At 36.6% G+C, this 16,750-nt stretch overlaps 1 protein-coding gene across 2 annotated transcripts in view; it reads left to right on the top strand.

Moving 5' to 3' along the window:
- RAD21 (RAD21 cohesin complex component) overlaps positions 1-16,750 on the top strand; it is a 79,111-nt gene that overhangs the window by 5,951 nt on the left and 56,410 nt on the right. For both annotated transcript variants that reach the window (XM_070221745.1, XM_070221744.1), the window contains exons 3-4: positions 271-455; positions 13,201-13,242. The gene's annotated coding sequence lies outside the window, so the exon portion shown is untranslated. The remainder of the gene's footprint in view (positions 1-270; positions 456-13,200; positions 13,243-16,750) is intronic.

Raw genomic sequence — 16,750 nt, 5'->3', positions numbered from 1 at the left:
GATTCTCACATAAGGGATGATTGGGGTTCTTACCACAGGGACACGTTTCTGAACATTGCATCAGTGAACATCACAGTGCTATGTGTCTAAAAGATACAGGAGAATTAGGATTGCAAGGGAAACTGAGTCAGGTCTGAACTAAAACAGTGAAACCAGGCTGAAAAATGCCCCTTCCAGTGGGTTGAATGACCATTTTATTTATTTAGTGTGTGTGTGAGGAAGATTGGCCCTGAGCTAACAGCTGTGCTAATCTTCCTCTACTTTATGTAGGATGCTTGATGAGCAGTGCCAGGTCTGCACCTGGGATCCGAACCCATGAACCCCAGGCCACCGAAGCAGAGCACACTAACTCAACCACTACACCACTGGGCCGGCCCCTGGATGACCATTTTAAATTGTCAGTAATCACACGGAACCAGTATAATCATCTCGATCACATCCTTTAAGTGTGTAAGGTGAGTTATATTATTGTTCAAAATATTCTCTGCCTCTTGCATTGGGAAGATTGTATTTCTCCACTCGACTGACCTCAGGCTTGGCCATAGGACTTGCTTAAGCCAATGAACTGTGAGCAAAGGGATACGTGATTTCTCAGAGAAATATTTAGGTTCTGTCACACAATCCATCCTCTTCTCTTTTCCAGCAGTGTGCCAGGGCAGACAGCTCCTTCATGCTGGGTCCTAGGATGGAGATATCATGGAGCAGAGAAGAGGCTGGCCTGTTATGGGGGGGGGGGGGGGGCGGTGCAGTTTGAGTGAGAAACAAACATATATAGTAATCCAAGGAAATTAGTGTTTGTGGGTTTTTTTTGAAAGCCCTGATGTCCAATTTTCCCTTTGGCTTATTTCCTTTTCTTAAAAGTAGAGTGCGGAAGTACGCATCCAGAGGACTGAGAGTTCTGGTAAATTGAAGTTTTACTGAGATATTTCTATGATAAGATCTCTGGATGCTTATTTGCCTCCAACAAGAAAAATGTAGTTGTTGGAAGGTACCAAACCTTTCTAGTAACTATCCAAACACATTTGCTCTTTTACTAGATGAGTTTAAATGAGTTATGAAAGTCATACATGAAATGTAGATAACAGTAACTGTTTTTTATTGACAGAGAATATATAAAAGGCACATGCAGGATACTGTATAATTTTAGACTGTCAGTTTGCAGTCTGAGAAGAACATCACAGCTTCATTTCCACACCAGATATAAAAAGGGATATGTTTCTTTTAATATAGTTTTGACTGTTTATCTTGTCGTCATGCTCTGTATCTTGAAGACGTTTCAATTACAGCCTTCTTCTAAGATTCAACTAAACATGACACCAGAAAAGTATAGAAACAAGACAACTTATGGCACTTTTCTTCAGAGCCTTTTGTGTACTGTGATATTTGAGTTTTGAGAAATAAAAGAAATGTCAAATTTGTCTAAACAGCAACTTTGATACCCACTCCAATAAATAGATTTGTGTTTTAACATAAGATACACAAGTTAGCTATTTTCTTTGGCAATTTCAATTCGGAAAATAGTTACAGGTACTCAGGAAGCAATATCTGCTGGAGAACATTACTACCTTCTTTTAAGATTGGACTTTCTTTTCAGTAAAATTGAAATGTTATCCAGTCAATCAGCATATGTTTGTTGAACTCTACTTAATGCAATGCACTGTTCAAAGAGCACCCAAGCAGAAAAATATGTTAACAAATGCATTCCTTTTGTGACTGATGACGCAGAGTTAAATTGAACTGGTGGTAAGTGCCAGAAACATTTTTACTATTTGAAGTAGGCAGCCTCTAAACTGGCCCCCTGTCGCTTCTGAGATTATGTTACAAAAAGACTGTGAGTTTTGTTTTGCTCACGCTTTCTTGCTTTCTTGCTCGCTTGTTCTGAAGGAAGCCAACTGCTATGCCATGAGCTGACCTATGGAGAGTCCCACATAGCAAGGAATGGAGGGAGGCCACTGGACAGTAGTCAGTGTGGAACTGAAGCCCCCAGTCTAGTAGCTCATGAGGAATAGAGTCTTGGCACAACCTTGTGAGTGAGGTTCAGTGAGAATCCTCTCCCAGTCAAGCCTTCAGATGACACTGCAGCCCCATCCAAGACCTTGGTTGCATCCACCTGAGAGACCTTTAGGCAGAGGACCCAGCTAAGCTACACCACAGATTCCTGAACACAGAAATTTTGAAATAAAAACAATTTTGTTATTTTAAGCATGTAGAGTTTTTTTAACTGGTTTTTTTTTTTTTTTGGTTAAAAAATAAAGACTTTATTAAGGTGTGATTGACATACAAAAAGCTGTACGTATTTAATGTATACAACTTGATGAGTTTGGAGAAAGGTATACACTCATGAAACCATCATCACAATCTGTGCCATAAACCTATCCATCACCTCCAAAAGTTTCCTCTTTCCTCTCTATTTATTATTATTAGTTGTTATAAGGACATTTAACATAAGATCTACCCTCTTAGCAAATGTTTCAGTATACAATACAGAATTGTTAACTCTAGGCTCTATGCTGTACATTAGATCTCTAGGACATATTCATCTTATATAACTGAAACTCTGATACTTTAATTAATACTTCCCCATTTCCCCTCCCTCCAGCCCCTGGCAACCACTATTCTACTCTCTGCTTTTATGAGTTTGACTTTTAAATTCCTAACGTAAGAGGTATCACGTAGAATTTGTCCTTCTGTGTCTGACTTATTTCACTTAGCATGATGTCCTCCAGGTTCATCCACGTTGTCACCAATGGCAGGATTTCCTTCTTTCTCATGGCTGAATAATATTCCATTGCATGTGTGTGTGTGTGTGTGTGTGTGTATATATATATATATACAGTACATTGTTTTTATCCATTCATCTCTTGATGGACATAAAGGTTGCTGCCATGCCTTGGCTATTGTGAATAATGCTGCAGAGAACATGGGGATGCAGATATATCTCTGAGATCTTGATTTCAATGTCTTTGGATATATACTCAGAAGTTGGATTGCTGGATCATATGGTCATTCTATTTTTACTTTTTTGACATACTTCCATACTGTTTTCCCTAATGGCTGTACCAATTTATATTCCCACCAACAGTGCACAAATGTTCCCTTTTCTCTCAACCCCTGCCAAAACTTATCATTTTTTCTTTTTTTTTTTTTTTTGATAATAGCCATTCTAAAAGGTATGAGGTGCTATCTCATTATGGGTTTTATTTGCATTTCCTTGATAATTAGTGATGTTGAGTACATTTTCATATATTTGTTGGCCATTTGAATGTCTTCTTTGAAGAAATGTCTATTTAGGTCCTTTATCCATTTTTTAATCAGGTTATTTAGATTTTTGCTATAGAGTTGTAGGAGTTCCTTATGTATTTTGAATATTAACCCTTTATCAGATGTATAGATTGCAAATATTTTTTCCCATTCCATAGGTTGTCTTTACACATTGCTTATTGTTTCCTTTGCTGTGCAGAAGTTTTTCAGTTTGTTGTATCCCCACCTGTCTATTTTTCTTTTTGTTGCCTATGTTTCTGGTGTCATATCCAAGAAATCTTTTCCAAGACTAATGTCAAGAAGCTTTTTCTCTATGTTTTCCTTTATGAGTTTTACAGTTTCGGGTCTTACACTTAAGTCTTAGTCCATTTTGAGTTGAGTTTTGTGTAGGGTGTAAGATGAGGGTCCAATTTCATTCTTTTGCATGTGGATATACAGTTATCCCAGCACCGTTTATTAAAGAGTCTGTTCTTTCTCAATGGTGTATTCCTGGCACCCTTGTCAAAGATTAGTTGATGGTATATGCATGTTTATTTCTGGCCTGTCTATCTGTTCCATTGATCTGTATGTCTGTTTTTATGCCAGTACCATACTGTTTTGATTGCTGTAGCTTTACAATATATTTTGAAATCAAGAAATATGATGCCTCCAACTTTGTTCTTCTTTTTCAGGATTGCTTTGGCTATTTGGGATCTTTTGTGGTTCTATATGAATTTTAGAATTTTTTTTTCTATTTCTGTAAAAAATGCCATTGGGATTTTGATAAGAAGTGCATTGAGTCTGTAGATCACTTTGGGTAGTATGGACATTTTAACAATACTAATTCTTCCAATCCATGAACAAAGAATGTCTTTCCATTTGTTTGTGTCTCTTATTATCTTTCATCAATGTTTTATACTTTTCAGTGTACGTATATTTCACCTCCTTGGTTAAGTTTATTCCTAAGTATTTTATTCTTTTTGGTGCTATTGAAAATGGGATTGTCTTCTAAATTTCTTTTTCAGATAATTTATTGCTATTGTATGGAGACATAACTGATTTTTGTATATTAATTTTTTTATCCTGCAACTTTACTGAATCCATTTATTAATTCTAACAGGTGTTTTTGTGTGTGAGGCTTTAGGGTTTTCTACATGTAAGATCATGCCATCTGCAAACAAAGATAATTTTAGTTCTTCCTTTCCAATTTGGATAATTTTTTTTCTTCCTTTTTTGTCTAATTTCTCTGGCCAGGACTTCCAGTATGATGTTGAATAGAAGTGGTGAAAGTGGGCACACTTTCCTTTTTCCAAATCCTACAGGAAAAGCTTTCACTTTTTCACCATTGAGTATTATGCTCCCTGTAGGCCTTTCACATATGGCCTTTATTATGGTCAGGTAAGTTCCTTCTAATACCTGATTTGTCAAGAGCTTTTATCGTGGAAGAGTTTTGAATTCTGTCAAATGCTTTTTCTGCATCTATTGAAATGATCATGTGATTTTTGTCCTTCATTGTGTTAATGTGGTGTATCATATTGATTGATTTGCATATTTTGAATCGTCCTTTCATCCCAGGATAAATCTACTTGATCATGGTATATAATCCTTTTAAAGTGCTGTTGAATTCGGTTGGATAATATTTTGTTTAGGATTTTTGATTCCATTTTTATCACAGATATTGGCCTGTAATTTTCTTTTTTGTCATGCCTTTGTCTGGTTTTGATATCGGGATGATGCTGACTTCATAAAATGAGTTTGGAAGTGTTCCCTCTTCGTCTATATTTTGTAAGAGTTTAAGAAGGATTGATATTAATTCATCTTTAAATATTTGGTAGAATTCACCTTTAAAGCCATCTGGTACTGGGCTTTTCTTTGTTGGGAGGTGTCTGATTACAAATTCAATCTCCATATTTGTTATCGATCTGTTCAAGCTTTCTATTTCTTCTTAATTCAGTTTTGTTGGGTTGTATGTTTCTACAAACTCATCCATTTCTTCTAGGTTGTCCAATTTTTTGGTATATAATTGTTCATAATAGTCGCTTATGATCTTTTTTATTTCTGTGGTATCAGTTGTAATGTCTCTTCAATCCCTGGTTTATTTACCTTAGTCTTCTCTCATTTTTTTCTTAGTCTAGCTAAGAGTTTGTTGACTTTGTTTATCTTTTAAAAAAAAAACAACTTTTCAATAGTTTTATTGATTTTTTTCCATTGTTTTTCTATTCGCTATTTAATTTTTTTGCCTTAATCTTTATTATTTCCTTTCTTTTGCTAAATTTGGGCTTAATTTGTTCTTTTTCTAGTTCCTTGAGGTGTAAAGTTAGATTTTTTATCTGAGATATTTCTTCTTTTTTTAATGTAGGCATTTATTGCTATCAATGTCCCTCTGTATACTGTTTTTGCCACATCTCTTAAGTTTTGATATGTTGTAATTCCTTTTTCATTTGTGTCAGGATATTTTCTCAATTTCCCTTTTGATTTCTTCTTTGACCCACTGGTTGTCCAAGAGTGTGTTGTTTCATTTCCATGTGTTTGTGAATTTTTCCATTTTCCTTTTGTTTTTTATATCTAGTTTCATTCCTTTGTGATCATAAAAGATACTCAGAATGATTTCAGTATTCTTAAATTTATTAAGACTTGTTTTGTGACATAGCATGTGATCTATCCTAAAAACGTTCCATGTGAACTTGAGAAGGACGTGTGTTCAGAATATGTCCTATATGTCTGTTAGGTCCATTGGTCTATTGTGTTGTTCAGTTCTGCTACTATTATTGTATTGCTTTTTATTTCTCCCTTCAGATCTGTCAATGTTTGCTTTATATATTTAGGTACTCTGATATTGAATGTATATATATTTATAATTGTTATATCTTTCTGTTGATTGACCTTTTTATCATTGTGTGATGACCTTTCTGTCTCTTGTGACAGTTTTTGACTTAAAGTCTATTTTGTCTGATATAAGTATAACCATTCTGCTCTCTTTTGGTTATCATTTGCGTGGAATATCTTTTTCTAACTTTTCACTTTAAGCCTATATGTGTCCTTAAATCTAAAGTTAGTTTCTTGTAGACAGCATATCATTACATCTTGTTTTTTAATTCATTCAGCCACTCTATATCTTTTGATTGGTGAGTTTAATCCATTTACATTGAAAGTAATTATTGATAGGTAAGGACTTCCTATTGTCATTTTGTTAATACTTTTCTGTCTGTTTTGTAGTTCTTTTGTTCTTCCTCTCTGGCCGTCTCCCTTTGTGATATGATGATTTTTGTTGTGCTATACTTTGATTCTTGTCTCTTTATCATTTTTGTATCTATAGTTTTTTCTTTGTTGTTATCATAAGGTTTTCATACAACTTCTGATTGTTATAACAGTCTGTTTTAAGCTGATAACAACTTAACTTCAATTATATACAAAAACCCTGCACTTTTACTTTATACACACATACTTTATGTTATTGATATCCGAATTTACTTCTTTTTATATTGTGTGTCCATTAACAAATTTTTATGATTATAGTTATTCTTAATACTTGTGTCTTTTAATTTTAATGTTAGGGTTAAAAGTGATTTACATACTACCATTACACTATTACACCATTACACTATTACATTATTCTGTGTTTGTTTATATATTTACCTTTACCAGTAAGATTTACATTTTCATATGCCTTCATGCTGTTGTTTAGTGTCCCTTTGTTTCAACTTGAAGAACTCCCTTGAGCACTTCTTGTAAGGCAGGTCTAGTGGTGATGAACTCCCTCAGTTTCTGTTTGTCTAGGAAAGTCTTTATTACTCTTTCATTTTTAAAAGAGAGTGTTGCTGGGAAGAGTACTCTTGGTTGGCAGTTAGTTTCTTTCAGCACTTTGAATATATCATCCCATTCTTTCCTAGCCTACAGGATTTCTTCTGAGAAATCCGCTGATAGTCTTATGGGGATTTCTTTGTATGTGACTAGTCATTTTCCTCTTGCTGCTTTCAAAATTCTCTCTTTGTCTTTGACTTTTGACAATTTAATTATAATGTTTCTCATTGTAGACTTCTTTAGAGTCAACCTATTTGGGGATCTTTGTGCTTCAAGAATCCAAATGGCCATTTCCCTCCTCAGATTTGGGACGTTTTCAGCCATTATCTTTTTAAATAAGCTTTCTGCTCCTTTCTCTTTTTCTTTACCTTCTTGGAATCCCATAATATGTATGTCGGTTCACTTGATGTTTTCCCACAAGTCCAGTAGGGTTTCCTCACATTTCTTCATTCTTTTTTCTTTTTGTTTGGACTGAATAATTTCAAATGACATCCTTTTAGATTTGCTGATATTTTCTTATGATTGATCCAGTCTGCTGTTGAAGACCTCTATTGCATTTTCAGTTTAGTCATTATGTTCTTCAGCTCTAGAATTTCTGTTTGGTTTCTTTCTATGACTTCTGTATCTTTGTTGAACTTCTTATTTTGTTTATGCCCAGTCATGTGTTGCTTAACCACAGGATACATTCTGGGAAATGTGTCATTAGGCAATTTTGTCATTGTCTAAACATCATAGAGTGTACTTACACAAACCTAGATAGTATAGCCTACCACACACCAAAGCTATATGGTACTAATCTTATGGGACCACTGTCATATATGCAGTTTGTTGTTGACTGAAATGTCGTTATGTAGTGCTTGACTGTATTGGTTTCCTGATTTCGTTTATCTGTTTTCTCTTGTAGTTCACTGAGCTTCTTGAAGAGTTTATTTTGAATACTCTGTCAAGCAATTTGTAGATCCCCGTTTCTTTAGGGTTGGTTACTGGAGCTTTATTTTGTTCCTTTGGTGGTATTATGTTTCTCTGCTTCTTCAATCCTAGTAGCCTTGCACTGGTGTCTACATATTTTAAGAAGCAGTCACCTTGTCCAGTGTTTACAAACTGGCTTTGGCAGGGAAAGCCCTCCACCAGTCAGCCCAACCAGAGAGTCTAGGTGGGCCAGTTGGCAAGGCCTGAGGTTGGGCCATCTGCCAGGGGCCAAAGGCTAGCTATTGAGATTGGTATGTTGGTTGTGGAAAGTCACTCCTCTTTGGCGTGGACACCAATGTAAACAATTAGGGACATTTACCTGACTTGGAAAACTCAGCCCAAATGCTGTAGATTTGGTAGAAAATATATGTAAATGCATCCCTTGTGAATTATTGGTAAATACTGGAAGCCATTAGAAACCTTCTGTGACATTACTGCCAACCATACAATGGCTCCATTGTTTAATCCAAAAGGACACTCACAATATTTATATGAATTGATTTTTAAGGGAATATCACATATATTCTTATGTATGTCTGCACAAGAACATTTCAAAATGCTCCTTTACCATTTATCAAAAGGAGTTGAGGGGGCCTCCCCGGTGGCATAGCAGTTGAGTTCACACATTCCTCTTTGGTGGCCTGGGGTTTGCCAGTTCAGATCCTGGGTGCAGACTGTGCACCACTTATCAAGCCATGCTGTGGCAGGCATCACACATATAAAATGGAGGAAGATGGGCACAGATGTTGGCTCAGGGCCAATCTTCCTCAGCAAAAAGGGGAGGATTGGTGGCAGATGTTCGTTCAGGGCTAATCTTCCTCAAAAAAAAAAGGAGTTGGGGAACCCCAAGATCTGAGATTCTCTTTGTAAAACTCTGAATAGAGAGAGAAGCATATCTTCTTTCTTTTTTATTGTAGTCTTTATAGAATCCATCCAGATTGAGAGTAAAATTAAATTATACAGATCCTAAACATAAGATTTTAACCAAAAGTAAATACATTTCTTTTCATCAGTATATCATTGAATATTAAATTAAAATCAAATAACATTAACATTAAATGTTAAAAATATAACATTAAGTTTCTAGTAAGGAAAAACAAGGTGATATTTAACTGCAACTTTTAGCAGTGCTCATAGATCCACAGAACCAAGTGGTGTTTGTTGGGAACACATAAACTTTCTTCAGTGGGCGGAAAAGGGCCATTTCTTCTGCCAGGAGACCATTTCTATCTGACCTGTATCTAGTTAATCAGAAAGAGAATCAGCATTTCTAGAAAATTATATTACTCATTCTTTCAACTCCTTTCTCTTGAATGCAAAAATGAAGGGCATTGCTTCTTACATCTCATTTATTCATCAGTATTACTTTTTATGGGATCCCTTTATAAGGGAAGAGTTAAGAGAGTCATAACAACACTGACAACCTCTGGCAGATACAGAATAGAAAAACACTTGAGAAGTGATGATGCATATAATAGAGGAAAAGAGCCAGATGTTTTAGATGGACATGAAGATAAGAAGAAACAAGTTGTGCTTCAACTTACAGTTTGTTGTTTTAAAAAAACAACCAGGACTATCAAGTAGATTAGTTTCCATGTGATAGTAAGGCAGCCTGGCATCTAAAATCACATGCACCAATTCACACTGATGTTAATGTTTGTGGAGGGGAGGAGCGGAGCACCAACATTCATTCATTCAACGTTCCTTCATTCAAGAGTATTTCAGAATACTTATTATCTGCCAGGCACAGTGCTAGATGTTGGTATGGACATTTTTCTTTTTACTCTTGCCTTTTTTTTTTTTTTTAAAGATTTTATTTTTTCCTTTTTCTCCCCAAAGCCCCCCGGTATATAGTTGTGTATTCTTCGTTGTGGGTTCTTCTAGCTGTGGCATGTGGGACGCTGCCTCAGCGTGGTCTGATGAGCAGTGCCATGTCCGCGCCCAGGATTCGAACTAACGAAACACTGGGCCGCCTGCAGCGGAGCGCGCGAACTTAACCACTCGGCCACGGGGCCAGCCCCTCTTTTTACTCTTGCCTTTTTCGCATTAATTTGATTGTCCCTACTAACCTTTTATTTCCTTTCATCCTTTCAAATGCATGTTTAGTGAAGAACAAAAGAATTTCCCAGTCCTGAAAAATACTAATCCTGGAAATTAGTATACATGCCTGAAACTACTCCATTAATAAAACAAAAAACAACAACAACATCATCTCTCTTGCTTTAAATTAATCTAAGGATTAGACTCTAGAGTATTCACAGACACCTGGCTTCTCGGTTGAATTATAAATTTCTTTGGCTACAGGTACATTCACATTGCTTAGGACAAGTAAGTGCTAAGAGTGAACCGAGATGAGGAAAAGTGGGGTACCTGGACTGAATTCTCCTTGTTTGCTATTTTAGTGTAGAGTAAGACTACATAGACAGATACTCGCTTTTCAAATACGTTTTTAAATTACAGAAAAATCTTAAATAAAAAAACATAAAAATCAAAATTAGAAAGAAGGAAGTGATTTCTAAGACATGATTCTTTGAAGGAGGAAGAAAATAATTAGCAACTGAAAAATACACTGGTAGAGATATCATGTCTAGGAATTGCAGAACAAGTAACTTAGTGACCCATAGCTCTATAACCCTACAGAGGGAAGCAGAACAGCAAAGTGAATGAGAAGGTTCAGAAATCTACAGACGTGCTCTTTACACACTTGACTTTAGACTTCTCTTTTTCTTGTTAAATTTCTACAAACTACATTTGCTGCTCCTGGAACACTTCCCAGACATGTTCAATTCTCCATCCCTTTGCACATGTGCTGTTCCTATGCGTGGAATGACCTTCTCACCTTGCCCAACTCTTCTGATGAGTCTTCTCCAAATTCCCTGGGCAAGAATAGAGCCTCCCTCCATTGTGTGTTCCCATTGCTGTATCCATAAGTCCAACTCTTACTCCTTGTTATGCTAGACTCTATTCCTTTGTTATCACCTTTAATCTGTAGCTTTCTGATGCAAGCACCTTGTCTTATTCTTGGGTTCTAGCCCAATGTTCCACAAATGGCATGGGAAGGATAGATGGATGTTAACTAAAGACTGAGACACAATTCAGCCCTATACTGTTCAATGGAATTCAAGTACCTAGTAGAGAAAATTGCGTATTTATGATTCTAGGAATTCACAACTTCTTTTTAACCATGGCATCAGATGATGCTAGCTCACTTTTGCCAGCTATAAGAAAGCTAACTGAGTAAAGTACAGAAAACAATAGGAGACTCTTGCTTGCTGCTTTCCAGTCCCTGGGAGCCCCCTGCTGCCCAGAAAAATAAAAGGCACTGCAACATCTTCCCAGGCTAATAGGGCAGCGTTAGACACGCCTAACATGAAACCTTAAAAACTTACTTTTACCATTTCATACACCAGCTCAACATTATCAGCTGTTTTTGTCATCCTCCTTCTGAATCAGCCAAGTCTGCTTTCTAGGTTTTCAATTTTTCTTAATGGTACCACCATGATCCAAGTCATCCTGGATCAAATGCTCCCTTCTCCTGCTGCTCCTTCTCCTCATTTTTGGCAGTATTGCTATCAAGTATTGAACTTTTGCTATGTGCCAGGCACTGTACTAAGCTCTTCACGTGGATTACATATCATTTAACCTCTGAATAACCCTTATAAGGCAAGCTATTATTTCATTTTAGTGACAGGAAAACTGAGGCTTAGGAGGTTAAGTAACCTGTCTTAGGTTATACACAGTGAATGGCACGGGACAAAGCTGGGGCTTGAAGCAGGAATTCTGGCTGCAGAGCTCTTACCCAGTGCTTCCTTCCAAGCCACTGCTTCTGCATCCAGCCTGAGTCCTCCTTTCAAAGCCTGGTGCTCCTACAGTTTAGCTCCTCATTACATCATGCTTGAATTTTATGTTCAGAGTCATAGCTGTATTCCTCAGCTCCTGCCTCTCATTCTACTGACATCTGATATTGTAGCATTAGGGTTTTTATTAATTTGGTTAACTAGTTACTTAACATTAGGGAGCTACCTACTCTTTCTAGATTCCTGGACTTTAGACCTTTAAAGCCCTAGGGCCATGTTTCAGATCCAAAAGAGTTCCCTGATCTCTCTTTCGCTTCACTGTAATGAGTCTGCTCTGCTATCTTCTAACACTGACAACACTGCTCCAACCCTTGTCTTCTTCTTCCACTAATCTGGATTAGCACTGGCATCATGGGTAGAAGAGTTGATTTTGGAGACAGATAGGTTTGAGTCCCTGCTTATAGCCACCTGTTAGTTGCATGATGTTGAACAAGACTTATCATCTAGCCTAATTTGATAATAGAATTATCAAACTGAACTGAATATTTGGAAGTTTTTCTCCCACTAAACCCAAGTCATTTTACAGATAATGGATCTTTAATTTTAAGGACTCCATAGTACCATGCTCTTAACACCCTCTTTCCCAAGAACTTTGAAATAATATCTATAACTTATTGACTACCTAGTTTGCACCAGCAATAGCATTCATTAGGTGTTTTGTGAAGGATGAGATATCAGCATACAGAAAAACGATTGAATAAACTAACGTTGTAAGAGCAAATACAAATGACATTAATAATAATTTATGTTGTGAATTATTCAAATATTTTACTAGCAAAATGCATTAGTGCTGGTTGAAAAATACATGCTGGTTGACTATAGCTTGAACAGTTGTTCACTTTGCTAATTTTCAACCTAACATCTTTTAGCCAATAATTTCAAACAAATGGATAGCACACACTTGAGGAGCACTTTGATTTGATTTTTTAAATTTCTGTAGAAGATACTTTTCAATTCACTTGAGTATGCTAACGTAATTTTCCTTCCTCACTCCCCAAATTATATTCCTTCTCCCATCACATACACCAAGATGGCTCCAAACATCTCATATCTATCCAGAAAAAGAGGGGGATGGGGTAAGAAAGAAGGGAAAAAGTGGTGGGCAAAGATAGTCTGAGCCTCCCAGATTGCAGACCCCATGTAACTTTCCTGGCTACTGATAAAGGTTTATTTTAGAGACAGAAACCAACCTGAGAGGACCTCATTGATTGTAAGGTTGCCCAAATGTGTTATAAGGAAATGGCGAGTACTCAGGGTAGCTCTTCTACCTCTGGTTGTCTATTTTAAAGTACATTTGATTAAAATTGTGCACCTAACTTTTGTTTTCTTATAGACTTACTCCAAAGAGAAAGGTATTGAAGGAAGAGAATACTGGGTAAGGACCCAATATACATGTGAAAACCGTGCTTGTTTGATGCTTGTTTTGAACAATGTCTTCTTGGCCAGCATGTTGTGGGAATGGGGACTGGAAAGTAAAACTGAATGTTCCATAATTTGGAACTTGACTTCGAAGCTTACAAATATCACATGGTAATTTTTTATCAAAAAATACACAAAAACAATGTAAGCTTTGGGTGATAAGTTTATTACTCAACAGTGATACCTGTTCATCAGTTGAACCCCACTGCTTCCAGAAAGAGCTAGCTTACAAAGTTTGAGGAGTTTCCACCAATGACACTGTGATAATCTCAGACGGTAGTTCTCTGGGTTCTAGGAAAATACAAGGAGAGAGAGCAAGTAATGCAGATGGAATGATGGCTGGGAACTTGGAAGAATTGCCAAGAAAATTCGAGGCCAGAAGAGTGAGCAGAGAGGCCAATCAGGAAGAATCCTCTCTGCCACGCTAGGAGGGTGACATAAATAAGCAGTATTCAGAAAATGCCTTAATTAAGCAGAAACCAACTATGTTTACCACTTTGAATAATCCTCATATAGGCAAGACGCAGCATAAAAATAGCTCCCAGTTGCCTGAAATGTCTTACTTTCCTTAATGTCAGTATTGTGTCCTGATCATGGATGTTTTGAAACCCAAACCTACACAGCCTCAAGGAATCTCCATCCTCAAAGAGTGATAACACTGTCTTTAACTTGCTCAGCCTGTTAACATACTTCACCAAGGAGGGTGAGATTGGCTGATATATTTTCAAGAATTCTTCAACAAGGATTTTTTTTTTTAAGATTTTATTTTTTCCTTTTTCTCCCCAAAGCCCCCCAGTACATAGTTGTATATTCTTCGTTGTGGGTTCTTCTAGTTGTGGCACGTGGGACGCCGCCTCAGCGTGGCTCGATGAGCAGTGCCATGTCCGTGCCCAGGATTCGAAACAACGAAACACTGGGCCGCCTGCAGCGGAGCGTGTGAACTCAGCCACTCAGCCACGGGGCCAGCCCTTCAACAAGGATTTTTGAAAGTTTTCTAGTTAATTCTAAGTTAACAAAAAAATGTTTCAAGGTGTCTGGATACCTTATTTCTCTAGAGTTTATCAAGGTTTTATTTCAGTGATTCAAGGCTTTAAGTTGAAGCAGAAACGTATATCTGAGCTAGAATAATGGAGAAGATTCTTCATTACACGTTTCAGTAATCAAATAATTAGGAAGAAAATGTTATTTTAAAAGTAATCATTTTGCAATATATCAAATCATTATGTTGTACACCTTAAACCTGTACAATGTTATAAAGTCAATTGTATCTCAATAAAACTGGGGAAAAAAAGTCAGGAATAGGAAAAAGACTAATATAGGTATTGCATGAAAACAATCAGAAAGCACTCAATAAACACATTTTGTTCTCTGGAAGAAAATTTGTGATTCTGTAAGGTCTTTTTTTAAGTTTTCTGATAAAAGGTAATAAATATTTATTGAGGAAAGCTTGAAAAATATAAAGAGATGAATAAATACCACCCAAATTTCACTACTCAGATATGACTGCTGTTAATATTATGGTAGTGTCTTTCAAAGTTTCTTAGCCTCTCCAAACTTCAGTTTCCTTATTTGTCAAATGAGATTAATAATAGTACCAACTTCATAAGGTTATTCTGAGAATTACATAGGTAAAACATATGAAAGCTTAATGTTTGATACAGAATAAGCACACACACAAAAAGGTTAGCTGTCACTAATTTCAATGCCTATCTCCATTTTTTTAGTTTTATAAACCAGGGTCATACTTACCTTTTGTTTCACATCATGATATTTTCATTAAAAATATTATGACATTTCAGGGGCCAGCACGGTTGTGTAGTGGTTAAATTCGTGTGCTCTGCTTTGGCGGCTAGGGGTTCACAGGTTCGGATCCTGAGCATGGACCTACATGCCACTCATCAAGCCATGCTGTGGCGCTGTCCCATGTACAAAATAGAGGAAGATTGGCACAGATTTAGCTCAACAGCAATCTTCATCACCACACACACACACACAGAAAAAAATATATATATAATGAATATTTCCTAGGTCATTAAAATTCTTTACAATATATTTTTAATAGCTTCATAATCTAGTATTCTATCTTGTGGAGCAGTAGTTCTCAATCAGGTGCTATTTTGCCCCCAGTGGACATTTGGCGATGTCTAGAGACATTTTTGATTGGCACAAATGGGGAAGTGAGGTACTACTGGCATCTAATGAGTCAAGGTCAGAGGTGCTGCTGCACATCCTACAATGCACGGGACAGTCTCCCACAACAAAGAATTCTCCAACTCAAAATATAAAAATTGCTGCAATTGACGAACCCAAGGATGTATCAAGATTTTTTTTTTAAACCAAGCCATTCTTATTAAACGTTTAAATAAATTTTATTATTATTATAAGTAACACTGGAATGAAAATCCTTGTAGTTCCTGTTTTCTGAGGCTGTTTTGTGGTCTGCATGATAATTTACTTTCAATTGCATCAATATAAGCATTTTGGTGTGTGTATGTGTGTGCAGACTTGCACTTAAGAGCATAAGGCAAATTATCCCTAATCCATATCCTGGGACAATTAATTAGCATTTGAAATGTCCTAAAAGGGATCAATATTTTATGAGTCGATTATTTGATTCTTAAATTATTCTTATTGATAGTTACACCACAGGGTATGTTATTTAATACTAATGTAGAAGTATTATTTTGACCTTGGGCATGTTATCCAGCAGGTCAGTTTGAAGATCCGGAAACTGATCCCCAGAGGTATAGATACCTCAGTTTGAAGACTATTGAGTTAGACCAAAGAGAGGCTGGTGCCCCAAGAAAAGGGATTTTCAATTTATCCCATAGACCAGAGTTTCTCAACTTCCACACTGTTGACATTTTGGAAAATTTGGGGAAATTCCTTGTTATTGAGAGGGAGGTCATCCTCTGCAGTGCAGCAAAGAATGTTTAGCAGCATCCCTGGCCTTTAACCACTAGATGCCAGGCAGGAGCAGCCTCCCCCACCCAGTTGCAACACCAAAATGCCTCCAGATATTGCCAAATTTCCCCTCGGGAATGAAATCACTCGCAGTTGAGCAACATTGCCCTAGAGAAAAGGTAAATCATTGAGTGGTTTGAAGCAGTAAGACACAATCAAAATTGCAGGGCTATTTTTATTGCTTTTAGAAGCAATTGCAATGTTAATATGGAGACAGGCCTAATAAATTTTTCAAAGAACTGGTAAAAAAGGAAGAATCTTTGGGGACATTTGCCTGTCCAATATCAAAACACATTCTAAAGCTTTATTATTTAAACTTGGGTACTAATGTAGGAATTAATAAAGAGATCTAAGAAATGGAAAAAACAGTCCAGAAATAGGTTAATGTTAGAAAGAATAGCAAAATAAGCATTCTCACTCAATATGATGGTATCATGATGGTGTAAAATGGTACAATCCTTGGAAAGCTGTTTGTCTATCTGTATCAAGTTAATAAAATA

This window comes from Equus caballus, chromosome 9 (genome assembly GCF_041296265.1).
Source record: "Equus caballus isolate H_3958 breed thoroughbred chromosome 9, TB-T2T, whole genome shotgun sequence".
Lineage (NCBI taxonomy): Eukaryota > Metazoa > Chordata > Mammalia > Perissodactyla > Equidae > Equus > Equus caballus.
Note: the sequence above shows the minus strand (reverse complement) of the source record. Positions and strands in the feature narration are given on the sequence as shown.